The 18,593-nt window shown below is 44.9% G+C and overlaps 1 protein-coding gene across 5 annotated transcripts in view; it reads right to left on the reverse strand.

Moving 5' to 3' along the window:
• RALGPS2 (Ral GEF with PH domain and SH3 binding motif 2) overlaps nucleotides 1-18,593 on the reverse strand; it is a 139,469-nt gene that overhangs the window by 103,435 nt on the left and 17,441 nt on the right. For 2 of the 5 annotated variants that reach the window (XR_014695742.1, XM_084528651.1), the window contains exon 1: nucleotides 13,622-13,756. The exons of the other annotated variants lie outside the window; for them this stretch is intronic. The gene's annotated coding sequence lies outside the window, so the exon portion shown is untranslated. Of the gene's footprint in view, nucleotides 1-13,621; nucleotides 13,757-18,593 lie in introns of those variants that run through there. 5 annotated transcript variants of the gene reach the window in all.

The following is an 18,593-nucleotide window of genomic DNA, read 5'->3' on the forward strand; positions in this document are numbered from 1 at the left end:
ATGTGCAAGCTGAAAACTTGGATTCAGGAGTAATGATAAGAGAGACTGTAGACAACATAATTTTGGTACAGGTTTGGAGGAGAATGGTGCTTTGAATGCAAACACACTGTTTTACAGCAGGTATCGCTTCATTCTTAAGGAACTCATGCTGTTTAACTAAGACCACAATTACATTCATCTTTATGTTAATCTTTGTAACTGATAAAAAGTAAACCTTGAATGCTACATTTCATGGAAGTTCACATCCTGAGGTGGCAGGGTGTCACAAATAAGAAAACAAACACAGTTCTTATGTGACCATTCAGTGATATTAACTGTATCTTTAAAAGGTTTACACTGACACCCTCAAAAATAAACAAACAAACAAAAAACCACTACAAACTGCTACTTCAGTTGCTACTGAGACCTGGAATCTCTGATCTTGGCACACTCATCAGTAAATGTTTTGCTTTTCTTCCTAGGATCCTCAAAACCAGCACAGTGCTAGAACAAAGGAGTGGTGCGGAACTTGGGGAATTCACAGCTGGATGAAAGCAGAGATCCTCACATCCTAAAATGTTTACCAGGTAAACTTGGCTGTTCTCTAGCAACTTCTGGCAGGACAGCTGTAAGAGGTCTGTCCCACATTTTGCACAGCTTGGTCAAAACAAGTATTTTCAATATCACACAAGATTCACTTGGAATAGGAAGAAAACCACAGAAAATGCCACAGATCTCAAATGCAGATCTCAAATTTTAGAAAAATCCAAGCTACAACTAATTTGGTGAGAAAAATTAAAAGCCTAAAGATCAGATACGTTTTTCTACTGCTCAAAAGAACACTTCAAGACAGCACTGAAACACCCCAATTTATTAAAGCCATTCATTTTAGGGAACCACTATCTGCAGTCTCTCCTGTTTGGGTGAATTATCACCTTATTTTTCTTCATACAGACTGACAATTTGTTCTCCCACTTGGTACTACCAGCGAGGAAGTTGCCTCTTCCCTGTTAAGAGAACGGCTGACCAAGGCAGTACCTCGGCTGCAGTTTGGGAACACCCCATCCCTGTAATCGGTGTCAGACTGAGCTTGCCAAGCCAGGAAGGTTCATTTTCATCACGAATGTTATGGAAACATAAACGAGAGGCAACCACCTCAAAGGCACTGCTAGTATCTTCCCGAAGAAGAACTCAGCAAGCAGCTAGCCACAATAAGGTCAGGGTGTTTCTGGCCGGTGGCACACTCTGGCAACAGCTTTACCACTTCAAGGCTAAGAGATGCAAGAAGTCACACCACCTCCGAGACAACGGGGGAAAAACAGCCTTGTGAGAAGAGCACAGACACAGCTACCATTTGAAACACGGTGTCCATATAATGATTTATAAGGCAGCTTTCTGACCCAGCAAAGTGGAGCAGGGTTCCCCAGCAGCGCTGCGCGGGGCTGATAACCGCTGTCAGTGTGAGGGGCTCGCAGGCAGCAGGGCTGCTCTCTCTCCAGCTGCTGTGGCCAGCTTTATTGCCAGGCACGTGGCAGCAGCTCACTCAGGGACCCAGCAGCACGCTGAAGCCAGCCCCAACCAAAAAGAGGAACATAACTTGTGAGTGGCATCTCCAGCAGAGGGAAGGCTCCTCTGTCTCTTCTGAGATGTAGTTACTGATTTTTGAGGATCGCTACTAGAAAATGTTGGCCTTCTCTGCATTAGCAGAGATGCCAATTATGAGTTCCAAAACACTGCAATTTTCTTCCTGTAAGCAAAGCACTTCAATCAATATTAGGAGATTCGTAAGTAGAGAAAGCCACAAAGAACTACCGAGCAGCTGGCCTAATGATAAGATCCCAGCACCACACCCCAGCGCCCCAGGGAGAAGAGATGTCCAATTCCATTAGCGACGTGGAAGCAAACAGGGAAAGCAGACACCAGAGAAGGAGACAGACTGGCAAGAAAACTTCAGCTGCCGAAGCCCATCGCTGCTCCTCATCGTCAGTCCTTCCTCACCCCGACAAGTACCACCACGAAGACATCTGTGAGGTTCAGTGCCAGCCCAGAAAGCTGTCACCCAGCAGCCACACCGACTCCAACACAGCCCCAGTCAGCAAGGGAAGTCTTCTCCCCTGCTCCCCAGAGAGATATCCCTCCTGGAGGGTAACTTCATCGCTGCCCGATCCTGGTTCTGCACTTAAGACTCTCTCTTCATGAAAAGAATACGTACAACCATGGATACTTTAAATAAATCATTGAAATACTTCAAGAAAATCATTTAAAAACTAGCTTTTTTCTCTCCAAAGAAGGTACAGCTGAAGTAAGTACTTCAAGCCTTCAGCTTTTCTACAATATGCTTTTGTTTACAAACAAGGGATTTAATGAGAGTTAAATAAGGGTGCAACAGCTCAGCAAGACTTTTTCATATTAGATGCTTGCACTGTTTTTAATCAAACAAGCTTCTGTTTTTAGCTATATCACTCAACATGGCCAAGCAGATTTTATGTTCATCCATCTAACTTAGCATAAGAAATCTCTCTGAATTATTACATCGCTACTGTATAAAGTCTATATTAAATGACTTTTCTATCACAACAGATTTCACATTTTCCTCAGCTATCCTTTCCAGAAGTTTAGGCCCAGCAACACACTTCCAGTTAATGCTTTTATCATCCAATTAATTATGAAATTGAGATAAGAATTACTCCTAATCCAAATGGTCATCCCCAAATCATGAATGCATACGCCTTTGTTACTGCAAACCTGCATTGGATGAAGAGCTCATACCTCCTTTAGAAGTCACAGTGTGGACGTGCAAGAAGCACCCCCTGCGAGCACATGCTACAGCCTCCACACCCACAGGCTCTGCAGGTTTGTCCCTCAGCTCCCCACCTCCCCAGGGCAGGCACTCCACCTCTCTGACAAACCCCAATACTTTGGTGAGTGTCCCTGGGTGCCTGGCACAATGCCATCCTACGTTCTTTACAGGTGTGTGCACTGTTTGCACACCGTGCATATAGTAACATACGGGTGGTCCTTTCTCATCTCCTAGTCCTACAGCATTGGTTACCCAAAAGAGAAGAAACTAAAGCAGTTCTTCTGTTAATAAGAGACACCCAGAAACTGTTCGATACCAGCAAACTGCAGTCCCTAAACACTAGCTCAAACCCAGGCTGATGTGAATACTTCTGCTGAGAGAAGTTACGTTACCTTCCCTGAAACGTGAACCAGGTCTTACTGAAGAAACTTCTCCGCCACTAAGCCAGCTTCAGAGAAGAGTAAAGGCTGATTTTTCAACAGGATTAAACACAAGTCACAGCATGAAATGCAGTTTGAGCTCAGTCATTACACAGGCAGAATCCACATTAAAAAAAGCCAGCAAGTTAATTAAGTGCAAGGGCAAGCCATTACACGCAGGCACTGCGGAAGCTGTCTGCACGCAGGACCTAAAGCACGCCACCTGTGTACGAAGAGCTGCTGCTCTTCAAAGGTAAAAAAATAATGCTGTACCTCAAAAGTAGTTTTTCCACTTCTTTAATATGCCTTCAACTTCATACAACATCGTACATCTGGAACCTGCCTCAAGTGAAAACAGCATTGACTTTTTTTTGTTTGTTTGATCTCCTGACTACAATTCAGTTAACATCACTTTCCTCTCCAAATTCCTTTCGAGGTATTCTGGGTAGACACTTTGAACTCTTCAATACACATTGTCAGTCTAGTTACACAATTTCCACAAATAAACTTCCTGCCAGCACAGTTAGATCTACACGACGACATTACACGGTTTTAAAAATAATCAAACAATCTCAATTTCATACTGTGATTAAATTTGTGCTGTTACATTTGGCAGCGCTGCAATGAAGACCTTGTCCAACCTACCACAAAACAAGCTTGCTTAAAGCAGAATTTAAGATCTGCTATTACCAGGACTAGAAAAGGCACACACTAGAGCAAATCAGAAAGAAAATTACCTTGCACTACTAGCGAGAAGAGCACTGCTGGCAAGGCATTTCACTACGAACGGCAGAATTCATTATCGAAGGGTTGTCTGGCAGAATCTGTTCCAAACTGATCCAAAACAGGCTCAGGTTTGGGGTGTGGATGTAGAGGATTAGGAGGAATCATGTGTCATCGATAGGGCAATCAACCAAAGCATGGTTAGCCAGGCACTTTTCAAACAAGAAACAGCAAAAAAGTTTCTACTGTAGAGGGACACTGGCTAGCATTGCAGAAATAGAACAGAAAGCAGATTCATTTGAAACCACACACCTGACATCACCCAAGCACTATTATTTCTGAAAATAATAATAAAGCCTTATACCCAGCTGCTGTCCATCCTCCTCTTATCTTCAGGCAGTCCTGCAGGGCCTGGGCTTCTATCTAACCCAACACACACCTCGAGTTTCTGGCTGCGCACTGTCTGCTACATCCACAGTTCTCAGAAACACAGGATGAGTGGTTAGCTAAGAAATCTTCCTAATTGTTCCGCAATTTAGCCCTCTGATCTCCAGGAGGTACTTGCAGATCACCTCAACTGTAAGGGAGGACTGAACTCAATAGATTCGACTGATCTTGTTCCAAGAGGCATGTTGGAAAGGAGTAACACACATTTCCATACAGTTCTGATCAGGAAGCATCCCGCAGTTATTTGAAGATACTTAGAGGCAGGCCTGACAACTGACACCAAATCCAATTGGTCATTGTAAAAACATGCGACTGGTATTCTAAACAGAGTGACGGCTTCCACAACAGGGGGAGCTGCCACTACTCAGGTGTACTTACCAATAAAGCAAATGGAAAAAGTGGCTGGTAATCAAAGACAAGGCTGTTGGCAGGGTGGCCAGAGTTGCTAGCAATAGAAGCAGAGTTCAGGTGCCCTTTAACCACGCAGAGAAAGTTAGTTCTGTGACAAAGCAGGGCTGGAAACACAATGACTATGAGTCATCACTAAGCACACGCTTTATCAATACACCTCATGATATTAGAGTTACTAATTAGTGACGGCACAAAACAGTGATGCATTAATAGGAAAAAGAGTAGTCCAAATCGTTGGCCATCTTTTCTTTTATTGATTTAGGACTTCAAACTATTTATGTGTATTTTCAAATCCAAGATTTGAAAATACAAAAAGGAGGACTAAGGAGAATCTCCATCCTTTACTGGATGCGGGGGGAAACTTAGTTACAAGAGATGAGGAAAAGGCGGAGGTGCTCAATGCCTTCTTTGCCTCAGTCTTTAGCGGCAATACCGGATGTTCTCTGGATACCCAGTACCCTGAGCTGGTGGAAGGGGATGGGGAGCAGGATGTGGCCCTCATTATCCATGAAGAACTGGTTGGTGACCTACTACGGCACTTAGATGTGCACAAGTCGATGGGGCCAGATGGGATCCACCCAAGGGTACTGAGGGAACTGGCAGAGGAGCTGGCCAAGCCGCTGTCCATCATCTATCAACAGTCCTGGCTATCGGGGGAGGTCCCAATCGACTGGCGGCTAGCAAACGTGACGCCCATCTACAAGAAGGGCCGGAGGGCAGACCCAGGAAACTACAGGCCTGTCAGTTTGACCTCAGTGCCAGGAAAGCTCATGGAGCAGATCCTCCTGAGAGTCATCATGCAGCACTTGAAGGGGAAGCAGGCGATCAGGCCCAGTCAGCATGGCTTTATGAAAGGCAGGTCATGCCTGACGAACCTGATCTCCTTCTATGACAGAGTGACGCGCTGGGTGGATGAGGGAAAGGCTGTGGATGTGGTCTACCTTGACTTCAGCAAGGCTTTTGACACCGTCTCCCACAGCATTCTCCTCAAGAAACTGGCTGCTCTTGGCTTGGACTGGCGCACGCTTCGTTGGGTTAGAAACTGGCTGGATAGCCGGGCCCAAAGAGTCGTGGTGAATGGAGCCAAGTCCAGTTGGAGGCCAGTCACTAGTGGCGTCCCCCAGGGCTCGGTGCTGGGGCCGGTCCTCTTTAATATCTTCATCGATGATCTGGACGAGGGCATCGAGTGCACCCTCAGTAAGTTCGCAGATGACACCAAGTTAGGTGCGTGTGTCGATCTGCTTGAGGGTAGGAAAGCTCTGCAGGAGGATCTGGATAGGCTGCACCGATGGGCTGAGGTCAACTGCATGAAGTTTAACAAGGCCAAGTGCCGGGTCCTGCACCTGGGGCGCAATAACCCCAAGCAGAGCTACAGGCTGGGAGAGGAATGGTTGGAAAGCTGCCAGGCAGAGAAGGACCTGGGAGTGATGGTGGACAGTCGGCTGAATATGAGCCAGCAGTGTGCTCAGGTGGCCAAGAAGGCCAACGGCATCCTGGCTTGTATTAGGAACAGCGTGACCAGCAGGGCTAGGGAGGTGATCGTCCCCCTGTACTCAGCTCTGGTGAGGCCGCACCTCGAGTACTGTGTTCAGTTTTGGGCCCCTCGCTACAAGAAGGACATCGAGGTGCTTGAGCGGGTGCAGAGAAGGGCGACGAAGCTGGTGAGGGGCCTGGAGAACAAGTCCTACGAGGAGCGGCTGAGGGAGCTGGGCTTGTTCAGCCTGGAGAAGAGGAGGCTCAGGGGTGACCTTATCGCTCTCTATAGGTACCTCAAGGGAGGCTGTAGCGAGGTGGGGGTTGGCCTGTTCTCCCACGTGCCTGGTGACAGGACGAGGGGGAATGGGCTTAAGTTGAGCCAGGGGAGTTTTAGGTTAGATGTTAGGAAGAACTTCTTTACAGAAAGGGTTGTGAGGCATTGGAACAGGCTGCCCAGGGAAGTGGTGGAGTCACCATCCCTGGAAGTCTTCAAAAGACGCTTAGATGTAGAGCTTAGGGATATGGTTTAGTGGAGGGCTGTTAGCGTTAGGTTGGAGGTTGGACTCGATGACCTTGAGGTCTCTTCCAACCTAGAAAATTCTGTGATTCTGTGAAGATGTCCACCTAGAACTTAACGTATAAGTTGATTGCAGAGTTTTTCAGAAACCACAAAAATACTTTGAAGGCTTCAGGATTAGTCTTTGGCTGGTTGGACAGATGGCTCTGTTACCAAGTTTCCAGTAACACCAGCAGCATTCCCTACACACTCCACCAGCCTACTGAAAAAGGTGCAACAGTTGTAAACTTGAGCTCTACTTCAAAGTGATTTTCCAAAACACTGCAAAGATTCTGCAATGCCGCAGGTGTTTCTGCATGGCATCCCACAGAACCTCAGGTCACACAGCTGAACAGAACTGAGATTTTTCCCAAGTCCCCAGACTTGCAGACCCAGACAGGGATTCAGGACAGAATGCAGCTTGTGCTCTAATAGCAGGAATGAATGCTCCACAAGCTGAGCTATAACCTAAGGGACAAGCGATCCACTTACTGATTTCAGCTGGCTTATGGGAACTCCGATTTGGCATTTGCCAGCTGTCTCTACCCCAATCGCTGTTTTCCATTCCTTTCTCTGCCATGACAGCAGCACAAGATTTTGTACAGCTGTAGACTAAACAGCTTGGAGGAGGGAAGGGAGAAGAAAAAGATTAATCTTCTTAGCTAGTTAGGTTCCCTGCCACAGTACAACCTACTAGTATTTCTGCCAAAACAAGACAGTGTGAGAAGTGAGCAATCAAGAAAAAAAAAAAAAAAAGCTGCCACTGAAAAAAGCATCTGAGGTCAAAACCTAATTTCAATTACAAACCAATCTCAATTGGTTATAACCATGGAGGACCCCAACTTTATCAACAAGTCACAGAACTCAGCAGCAGAGTTAAAAAAAAAAAAAAAAAAAAAAAAGTTTGAGGTTTATATAAAACTAGCAAGTCAGAATTTCACCTGTGCCTCTTACATGCCTCTTCAGATGTAAGAAACTAAGACATGAAGCTTACAAAGAAAAACTTTGAGAACTGAGACCTTAAGCTTTTCATTGGAGGCTTCAGTCTGCCCATATGTTAATCTGAGAAGCTTCTATCGGAGCAGAACATGTGCTGTACTAACCCCATTTATTCACTTATTGGTCCAACTCCAGTAACTCTGTACCATTATACTGCTACCTCCGAACCTAAATGAAAATGTAATGCTATAGTTTAGGCAATTATCCCAAACCCTGTGCACCTTAATAATGTGATAAAAGCAATCTAATTTACAAATTGCATTAAGACCACTTTCTCAGGACCTCTGCCAGTTTTTATCCAGCCACCATTATCTAAGAAATACACCTTCAACTTTTAAAACAAGATCGATATTCTTTTTCCCCAACATGATCAATCTGAGTCAGTCTCAACGAGGAGAGCAAATTCCATAGGCTTAAAGCTGTCCCTTAATGAATAATGAGGGAGGCTCAAATCAAACAGCTTTTAATGCCATCCTACTACAACACTGGTCAGAGACTTGACTCTTAAATAGCCAGTCCTAGGTCGCTTCAGACTTAATTGATTGCAGGCAATACCACAGCTCCATTAGGAGGAAGAGATAACACCTACATATCCCCAAGCAGCAGTGCTACTGACTCCCAAGCAAACAAGATGTTCTGCACCAGGTGCTGCAAACATCTAAATTGCTTTAAAAAAGGCGATTCACCATGAAAGGCAGCACCTCAAACTTCTCTGCACCCTGCACTGCGCGCTTCTTGGCTCCCTCTCTGAGCATTTTGGCCCTCAGACAGCCGATGGACATCCAGTACAGGCAGCACAATGAAGTAAATGGAGAACTCCCAGAAGTGACCTGTCAGGGTGACCACCTTTCAGCAGAGGACACCAGCAAGCTTAACCACCACTCTTACTCCATGCAGTTTCTGTTTATCCCCAGCATGCTGTTCTTTCTTCCTTAACTGACCCACGCTTAGCCCCCAAGTTATATTTCATTCCTTGCACCAAGAACTGCTTTAACGATCTAGAAAACAACGGCAAGAGGGGCAGTGACAGCTTCTAGCCAAGCTAGTCAGCTCTCATCAGGTTAGGATGTCCCTATTTTTTACTCAAAGATTTAAAAAACTGCTTTGACTGCTTCAATATGAGTGCTGGAAACAACAGGAGTCACCAGAGGGCACTAACACTTTCACCTAATGGCAAATGCACTCTTCAATTAGGAAGGCTGATAATTACATCCACATCATCATGTATATTTTATCTGGATTGAGCCTCAGCCAGCTTGTTCTAATCCACGTTCAAATCTCAACCACATGCTGATGAAGCAGTGGGCTACATCAAGTGCTGCGGTCGCACCCGCGATCCATGGGGGAGACGCAGAGTCTCCCCAGACAGACCCAAGGAAACAGAGGCGGCACATGCCTCTCCCAGCTCCCCTGCCATCTGAAGCTTACATTGCCTATTCAATGTGTTTGTATGTAAACACACACAAAAAAAACACCTGAAATAGGCAAGGGGAATAGATCGCAAGTCCTACACCTCAAAGAAACAAAACGAACAGCTATTCTTAAGAGTTGGCACCAAGGCAAATCCTACTTTAGGGGACTGCAAGCATTTTCTTCCCTCAAAGGGACTAAAAAATAGAGGGGCTTTCAATTTAACAGCAAGCAGCAACAGATGCATTGCTCTCTCCAATCTGGCATCAGGAACTGTCACGATAGATGCTTTAACAAAAGAGGTTGCTCTTCACAACTGAGGAACGAGCAGGTTTTAAACCACCAAGATCACACGTATATGAGGCTAACAAGTATTTCCTGATGTTTGGACAGAGCAGCTCCTCAGCTTCTCGATGCCGGGCAGAGATACACTGCAGCACACCCTGAGATCTTCTGCAGCGGGAACCTTCAACTTGTGGATGCAGCTGATACAGCCTGAGAGACGGAGCACAGCCGGGTGGGTACAGCCCTACAGAAATTAAGGCAAAGCTGCCGCGGTCTGCAAGGCGTACAGCTTCTTTTTGCCAGCATTACTGCCATAGGGTTTTACCCATGCAGTTATTATTGTAGTTGGGACTGCAAAGCAACACGGACATGAGAAGCAAAAGGGAATCCTGTCCTTACGGAAAGGCACAGAGGAAGCCCGAAGGCTATCGCCCCTCTGTGCTGAGGTTATGGCCACAGAAAACCAGAACTTATAATAAAGATAGGATAGCAAGGATTTTGAGATATCTCCATGAGCTCCAGAAGACACCGTTTGTGCTGTATGACAGCCTACAATCCACCTGGAAGCCCTGAAGGAACTCTGATAAGACCAGCTATGACTGCACTCGAACATGACAAATCTCCGAATGCAACTGAGGAAAACTGCATTTCAACATATTCCCCACTGGCCCTTCACCGTATTATTTGTTGTACTTTAAGGTTTAATGCATGGATTGGTTTTTCTCGTTAAACTCCCCTATAAACTGAAAACACGGGACAGGAGGCTGCCTCTCCCTCCCTCAGCTGTGCTCAGCCAGCAAGCAGGTTCAATGACTCCCGCTTACACCACGCTGACCTGAGGAGTCCCAGCAAGCAGCTCCGATGTTCAGAACACCCCATGCTGCCGAGCATGTCCTCCCCTTCAGCAACTCCCAGCCACCCTCACCCGACTGCAGGTGTCCTTTCTGCTGGGCAGGACACGGGATGGCACCAGCTTGCCCACAGGAGGGGCTCTAACGCCAGTTCCCCCAGAGTCCTACAGGGCTCTTAAGGATCTCAGTGCCAGAAAAGAGTTGCAGCCACACATCTGTACATCCCAGCGACCTGAGTGTACAGAACCCCTACTTCAGATACCCAATGGTAACATTAAGGTCTCACTTCAGCACTCTTCTGAGGTGGTGAGTTCATAAATGGACAAAACGTGGATCCCACAAAGCTCTCACTGTGCAAGAAATACTAGCCACGCACACACACTACGGGACGGTTTCTACTGCAGCAGTTCCAGGTATCTAAATGTAAAGGTATTAACATGAATGCCCTCTTACTTTAAAATAGTATTTTTAAGTACCTTTTGTAACTTTACCCCTTCCAAGAGCTGTAAAACAACACTCAAACCAGAAATACACCGTGCCTTTGATGTCTTACAGTTAGACAAAACGCAACTACGCTCCCCACCCTTCAAGCAGGTTTCAGCTCAGCTTTATTTATTGAATGAAAGGAGGAGCCCAAATGACTCAGCTCCAGGGAAGTATAAAGGAAAAGATAAATCCCTAATCTCAATGAAAAGAAAATAAGGAAGAAACTAAGATGGAAGCATGTCTTCATCAATGCAAATCTTTTAATATTCAAACGTATTTCAAGCAGAGCATTAGCACACGTAGATCGTTAGCTTTCCTGGAGTCTTCAGTCTGTCTTAAGAGTTTAAAATCAAAGTTTACTCAATTAGCTGAAGCTAAGAAGTTTGTCCTGTAGCTTCATGTTTGGTCACTGGTGCTGTGCAGCACCAAGATCAAAAAAATATCTAAACAGGGATTTTTGATCTACATGGTCACCGGCAAGTCCAGTGCGGAACAGAAAAGACGTCCCCAAAAATTCTGAACAAAGGCAATTTTTATAGGAAAAAAACTGACAGTAAACAGGATAACCTCGTCAAGAGCGTGTTTGTTTATTTTTCCTCCACTAACTGAGGGAGGAATCAAACACAACTTCTCAATATCCAGCCAAAATAAATTACGAGTTACAAGTATTTCACAAGGGGGCCAACAGACTCCAAGCAACTGTACATCTTCCACATGCATTTGCAGACGACTGCTCTTCCCCTACCTCAGACACACCACACTAGCGTTTCTGTGCAGAATAAAGCGCCTTAAAGTGCCTTACTGGGAAGAATATTTAAGTCCAGACTAGCAGGAGTGTTTCTTTACATACACTCGAAACTCTAAATACAGATGTCACCAGAGGGCACTCTTTCAATTCAAGCGACCTAGCTTAGCAAACTTCTCAGGAAGACTCCAGGCAGCCCACATGCAGGGATGTGCAGAGGCTGTACAAAGTAGTAATTCTGCTTCTGCAAGACATTTCCCTAAGAAAATACACATAAATCAAATGTAAATATTTCTCCCAGAAAAGTGAAGTATTTCTCGTAGAAGCCAGAAGCACTGCTAAGACCACAAGCAATAATCAACTTCTGTACTTTCCTCCACCGTGCACTTGCTGGTATCTATTCATTCCAACAGTTTTGGCACCTGTGTGGAGCGGATCAGTTTATGGAAAGCAGGACCCAAACCAGTACAGATCATGCAGAGGCACCCATGGAAGTCCTAAGACTATCATATCGTGGTCTAAATCTTGCAGTAATAGAGGAAAAAACAGACGTGCAGCGAAAGCTTACTCTACTGCTTGCTGTTCTGTACCTGATGTTTTCTTAAGATGGCCAAGAATTAAACCATTTGCATGAAGATAATATATGGGCATCGGCAACATCAGTAGTTATTGATCTATGGTCCATGTTTTATTTCTATAGGACTGCTGAGACCTAAAAAAGAATTTTTTTTTAAATCCTGTCAAGATGCAAGCCTGCCAGGTGAAACATGACCAACCACTAAAATCACAATAGGTCTACACATAAAAAAGGTTGCAAACCACTTCTCATGTGAATAGAAATATGGTACTAGTCTCCGTTTTGTTTAGAAACAAAACACCAACAGAATACTACTAAAATCAAGCCTGATGCACAGGCAGAAAATTAGAAGAAAAAAAAACCACACGGTGCATACCACGGCAATTTCCAGTCTTTAAAGAAATTGAGAAAACAGGTTCACAAGACATTGAGTGACTGTTTATGCACCTATCCCATTTGGCAAAGTCCACATCTCTTCCATATGTAATAGCAAAGGCCCTTGGTTTAGCACAGCAATGGAAGTGGTGGGAAAAAAAAAAACAAGCCCTGCGCAAAGGCACCTTTTGTCAGCACGGGGATGCCTCAAACAAACAATCCCATGCGCAGAATTTCACCAGGCGGTAACTGCTGGTGAACACACAGGTGCTTGAAACTACCACCTATCATCACTGCTCATCTCGGTTTAAAACACATCACATCGTGGCTTTTCCAGCATCTGCTGCCGGGAAGGGCCCTCACCGAAGGTTTTTGCTGCCAGACGAACACCCCCTCCCTGTCCCTGTTGTGTGGAGGGGCCGCCTGCCTGCTGTGCCAGCACCCCGGCCCCCTCCTGTCACCGCAACTCCCCCCAGACCCAGGCCACGGCCTGCGGGGACGGAGAAAGAAGGCACGATAACGATGATAATGAAGGGTAACGATGATAATAAAGACAGAGAGGGGAGCGCCGGCCGGGCCCCCCCGCCCCAGAGCCCCACAGCCCTCCATCTTGCGGCGAGGCCGCCACCGCCCCACAGCCGCTGACAGGGGAGGGGGCCCCGCCGCCCCCCGCCCGCGGGGGAGGGCGCCTGGCCGCGTGTCTGCCCCTGCGTCTGTCTGTCTGTCTGTCTGTCCGTGTATCTATCTGTCTGTGTGTGTGTCCATCTGTCCGTGTGCCCGTTCCCCGAGGGGGGGCAGGCTGCGGGCAGGGCTCGGGGCTCCGGGCACGGTGTGGAGCCGGGCAGAGGGGTGCCGGGACCCTCCCCGGATCTGGGAGGGGACGCGGCGCCTCCAATCCCCGGCCGTGAGCGCTGCCGGGCCCGCCGCGCCGCCGGGCGGGGGGAAGCCGCCTGTTTCTCCTCCTCCTCCCCGCAGCCGGACAATGAGCCCCGCCGCGGCTCCCCGCGGAGGCGGGCGCCGGCTGCCCGGTCCCCTCCTCCTCCTCCTCCTCTCCTCCTCCTCCCCGCCGCGCCGCGCCTCACCTGCGAGCGGGGCCGGGCCGGGCCGGGCTGAGGGAAGGGCTCCGGCTGCGGGCTGCGGGCTCCGCTCCGCTGCCGCCTGCGCCGGCTCCGCGCGGGGGCCCCGCCGCCCGCCCTCGCCTCACACCGGGGCGGGAGGAGGCGGAGGGAGGCGGGAGGGGGGGGGGGGTGCCCGCCCCGCCGCTTCCCAGCGCGCATGCGCGCCGAGCCCTCCCGCCCCGCCTCCTCGGCCTCCCGGGGTGGCGGCGCACGCGCCGCCCTCAACGGCTGGGCCGGGCCGGGCGCGAGCCCCCGCCTCAACCGCCAAGCAACGGCCGGGCGCCGCGCGCGGGTTGCCATAGCGACGGGAGGGGGGGGGGCTCGCTGTGAGGGGAGCCGGCTGGAAACTTATTAGAGTAATTAACAGGCAGCGTTCACACACACACACACACACACTCACGGTGCTTCCCAAACAATGCCCCAACAATGCTTTCGGCCGCCCACTGCCCCGCTTTTATCCTGTCACGGAATCCAGGCCCCGGCTGCCCCCTTCAGTCCCTGAGGGATGGAGGAGCGGCGGCGGCAGAGCGTCAAACTCGTTTAAACCAGGATACATGAAAGGAAAATAAAACGCCAAATGCCATCCATCCACTAAATTTGGTCTACCACCGACTGGTAGCTCAGTGACCAGGTTTGCAACCACGACATTTAACACCGAAATAAAATAAGATTCCAAGAGGGTACTGAAATAATAAAAACACCTCAGAAAGGGGAAGCAAAGGTAATTTTTCCCTAAGCTATTCTCCTTCAAAGGTAAATTGCTCCTAAACTAATCTCCTTCAAAGGTAAAATTTCCCTAAACTATTCTAAAGCAGGAGACAGACTATTTTGTCTTATAAAACAAGCTTCTCAGGAGTAGTTATTTAAGCAGCAGATATAGAGGGCCTGGAGACACAAATTGTGAAAGACACTTCACAACTCTTTCATTAAATGCTTCTGAAAAAAATCTATATAGTGGGTTGTGAGGAGAGAAAGAAAAAAAAAAAAAAAGCAATGTCATGGATCACAAACTGAGAAAGATGAGACAGGAAAACAAATGGTCATTCATAATTATAGTGAAAAGCCCAAACCATAAAGTGTTTTTGAAATTTTGTGATGGGATGGGTGTTGTAAACACCCTTACAAATAATCTAGGAAAAGGGCTGTGCAGAAGGACACAACACTTGTAGAGGATGCAAGATTACTCACAAGTGTGAGGGCGGATTGGAAAGATATTCAGGGTGACCCAACTGTGTAGGAGGTCAGTACAGTGACAAATTCACTACTGATAAATAATCATCAATACAACAGAACACATAAAACTAAAATAAAGGTAATAATAGCTAAAGAAATATGCAGACATCTTAAACAATAGTACGGTAGCAATCTCTCCTGAGTATATGAACGGAGTTATGCAAACAATGTGCCCAGATATGAAATGGAGAAAAACAGGCAAAACATTGGATATCATGCCATCGTTTCATATCAAAAAGGATTTTAAGGAATGAGTGATAAGGAGAAGTGATGAGAGGAATAATAGATTTTTTAATTAAAGATGAATTTGGCAGTGGAACCAAAATGCCCAGTTCCACCTAAGTGCTGAAATGCCATTTTTACATTAAAGACCCATGTTTAGTTAGTTGCAGAGCCCTCTATGATTCCTCAGTCTTTTCCAAGATGCCACCTTCCAAAATTCAGTTGCCCATTCTATATGCATAGCTGATGTTCCTTATTATTTTATAGGTGCTGATTTTCCCCATTATATTTAGTATATTTCCCCATTAGATTTAATATTCCATTTAAAATTCATTATTAGTTGACTATTGCAGCTGTGCTGTTAAATATTCAAATCACAGGAAGCATCAGAAAGAGAGGAAACGACTAGATGAAAGTATGTGGCAAAATAGTTGATTAGAATGAAGAAAGCTGCTGTCAAAAGTAACAGGAAACCGCTGCCACTTGTGACTGGCAAACTGTTAGGGAATGTGTGCAGATGGCCAAACCCCACCAAACAGGGTTCATTCCAAATGCACGAGGCTGAAAATTTTGCAGCCTGCAGGACACCACTTTCATCTCAGAGAACAAAATTAGAAACAATATTTACTTATTCATCCTTCCTGCTTGTAGGTACTCTTCTGAATAATTATTGACTATAGATCATGGAAGTTATTTTTACAGCATTTTTATCCCAATTTTTATCAGCAATTTCTATTTATATAATCTGCTGCTCAACAGAGAAGTTACACTTCCCTGCAGAAGTGTAACTAACTTCACTGTGAATAGAAACCCCTCACGCTATGTAGGATATAAACATTTCCTTTTGTGAGTAACTGTTTGCATTTAACATTTTCTACCAACTGAGATGTTGGAAATTTGTCAGTATATTTTTGATTTCACAGGTGAAAAAACATTTTTCCATTAGGCAAAACAAAACGTGTATGCTTCCATGTACAAACTTTAATGTGTTTGCAGGAGCACCTGTAATGAAACATTGACACTACAATTTAAAGCGCTCGCTATAGTAAAATCTCAGTCTGTAAAAATGTCAGCAGATTACAGTGACTGATTATTATACGTTCATTAACAGAAGATAGCATAAGCATTTTAGATTAAAAAATTGCAATGTAAGTTACTTAAATGTATTCAGGTTTACTCATATAGATTGCAATATAAAATATTAAAAAAAAAGAGAGGAAAAGCATTTGATTATAACTGATAGCAAATCAAATAGTATTTGATTTTAGCCTATATCCTGCTGAAGGCAAAGCTCGGGGATTATGACTATACATTAATATTAAATCAAATGAATTTAGTTACTTGGGATGCTTGGCTGCAGAAAAGATACTTCTTAATCTTGTTTTGGTAACTAAAGATTGAAAAGAGCATAGCTTACATTTTGGCACCTAGTTAACACTTCATTATTACTTGGCACTAAGTAAACGTCTTCTAAGGTATGGTCAACTATCATAAAAAGTCATTAGTTAAACTCAGTTTGATATTAGATGTCCCAACAAAATAATTGCTAAAGCATATAACTCCCCTTAGGAATTAATAAAATAATTAATAAAATAATAGAATATGTTTTCTATGTATTTCAGTATATTTTATATAATACTTTTATGTATTCCAATATAGTAGACAATATTTATATAGCCTGTAAATCCTATTTTTTTTTTATTATTTTTCTTTGGCTAAAGTCATTCCATGAGTCTACCTGCACTTAATTCACATAGTACTTCAGTGCGAGAGATACTAAAGAAATGAAAATATTGCTAAATTTACTCTAAAATTTACAAGAATAAAATTGTTTTGTTTTCTTTTTCTTTTGTAACCGTGCAGTCATATCTCAAGTCTGCATCACTATGCTTAAGCGCTGTTGAGGTACCTGCCACCTGAATTTGTTACTTCGTGAGTTGAGAGTGCTTACCTCTGCAAGACTGACTTTATAGATGCAGTGCTTTACACTGTATGAGTTAGTATCTGGATTCTAGTAAGATATGTAGTCTACAACACTTAACTCGTACTTATTCCTGCTTTTTTGATCTGTCATTCTCTCTGGCATCCTTGCATTTGCTGTAGGTAAAATAGGAGACAGAACCGGATACATGTAACATTACTGTGACTGTCACCACCTTCCTCTTTCTTTTTGGAGGATGTTTATGCTCAATACATAATACGCACATCTTGTCTTCTACCCTTCAGTAAGGAGGATGAGCTTCCTGCTTCAATCATACAAAAATGCAATTTCCAGTTGGTTCAGTTAAACCTGAAACTAATCATAAAAAAAAAATAATATTCTAACAGATAAAAATGTCAGTACCAGAGGAATCTGGTTCAAGTAGACACTAAGCACCCGGTGTTTAGAGTTTTCAGTTGGAGGAAGAAAACATTACAACGAATGTTTCACTGAAGAGTGTATGTATGCTTCCCAACTGCTCTAATTCGATACGTTCAACTGATGTGCTAATATTTGCTCCTAAAAGTATAGTGATTAATGTGAGAACACCCCCCTAGAAATATATATCTACTTGTTTCTCAGCTTGAGCAATAATGAAGGGATGAGTTGGACTCACAGTTACATCACTCTGATGTAACACTGGTTCTGGTTGTTTTTATTATTTTTAAGATTGCAGCTTTTTAAAGAATACATTCAAGCAGCTGCCTTTAAATTCACCCAAGTGCGTGTGTATACATACATATAAAGTGTATATATGTATATGTACACACACAGAGACTTTAAGAGGACTTCCTCTTTGCAGCTGCAAAGCACTTTTTTTCCCAGGGTCAGCAAAGGTTCTTCCACGTCTCAGCAGTACACAGATAACATGTTATTTCCTCACTGTCTCCCATGCAACTTACAGATTTTTCCACAGGAAGAGTATATATTTTTTCCTCTATTGCTTTCCTACGCCCAGATGTAAAATAGTTAGGAACTTGCTTTATGTTAGAGTCCTAAGAGGAGCCATTCGTGACAGGGACAGTAGTCCCTGGAAATATTAGGGAGGGAGCAAGAGGCAAAGAATGGATTGGCAGCACAGAACCTGAATACTGATGTCCTTTTTGTGTTTTCCTAGCATCTCTGTACATCACAGGAGACAGTACGTCATTAGAGACAGTACTTGCAAACTGCTTAAAAGAAAGCAAATCCCCCCACAATTGTTTTTATGTTGTATAAATATCTATCTAGACGTTTCCCGTAAAGAATGGAGATGCTGGGATGCCTACATGATTTATACACGGAATGGAAGTAGCACAAACATGATGATTTAGAACAGGTTTTAATGACCATCTGAAGGGGAAAGATCCCAAATATGGACAACAGCAACTGTTAATTGGAACTAGTCATATTTCATCTATGTAAACAAAGTAATGATCATGTCTGCCATAAGACTTCAAGAGATTTATCTTCCAGGCTCCCTAATATGGATACATCTGTCCCCTGCTTAAATCCTATGTT

Source organism: Aythya ferina (assembly GCF_964211825.1).
Source record: "Aythya ferina genome assembly, chromosome: 8".
Taxonomy (NCBI): Eukaryota; Metazoa; Chordata; class Aves; order Anseriformes; family Anatidae; genus Aythya; species Aythya ferina.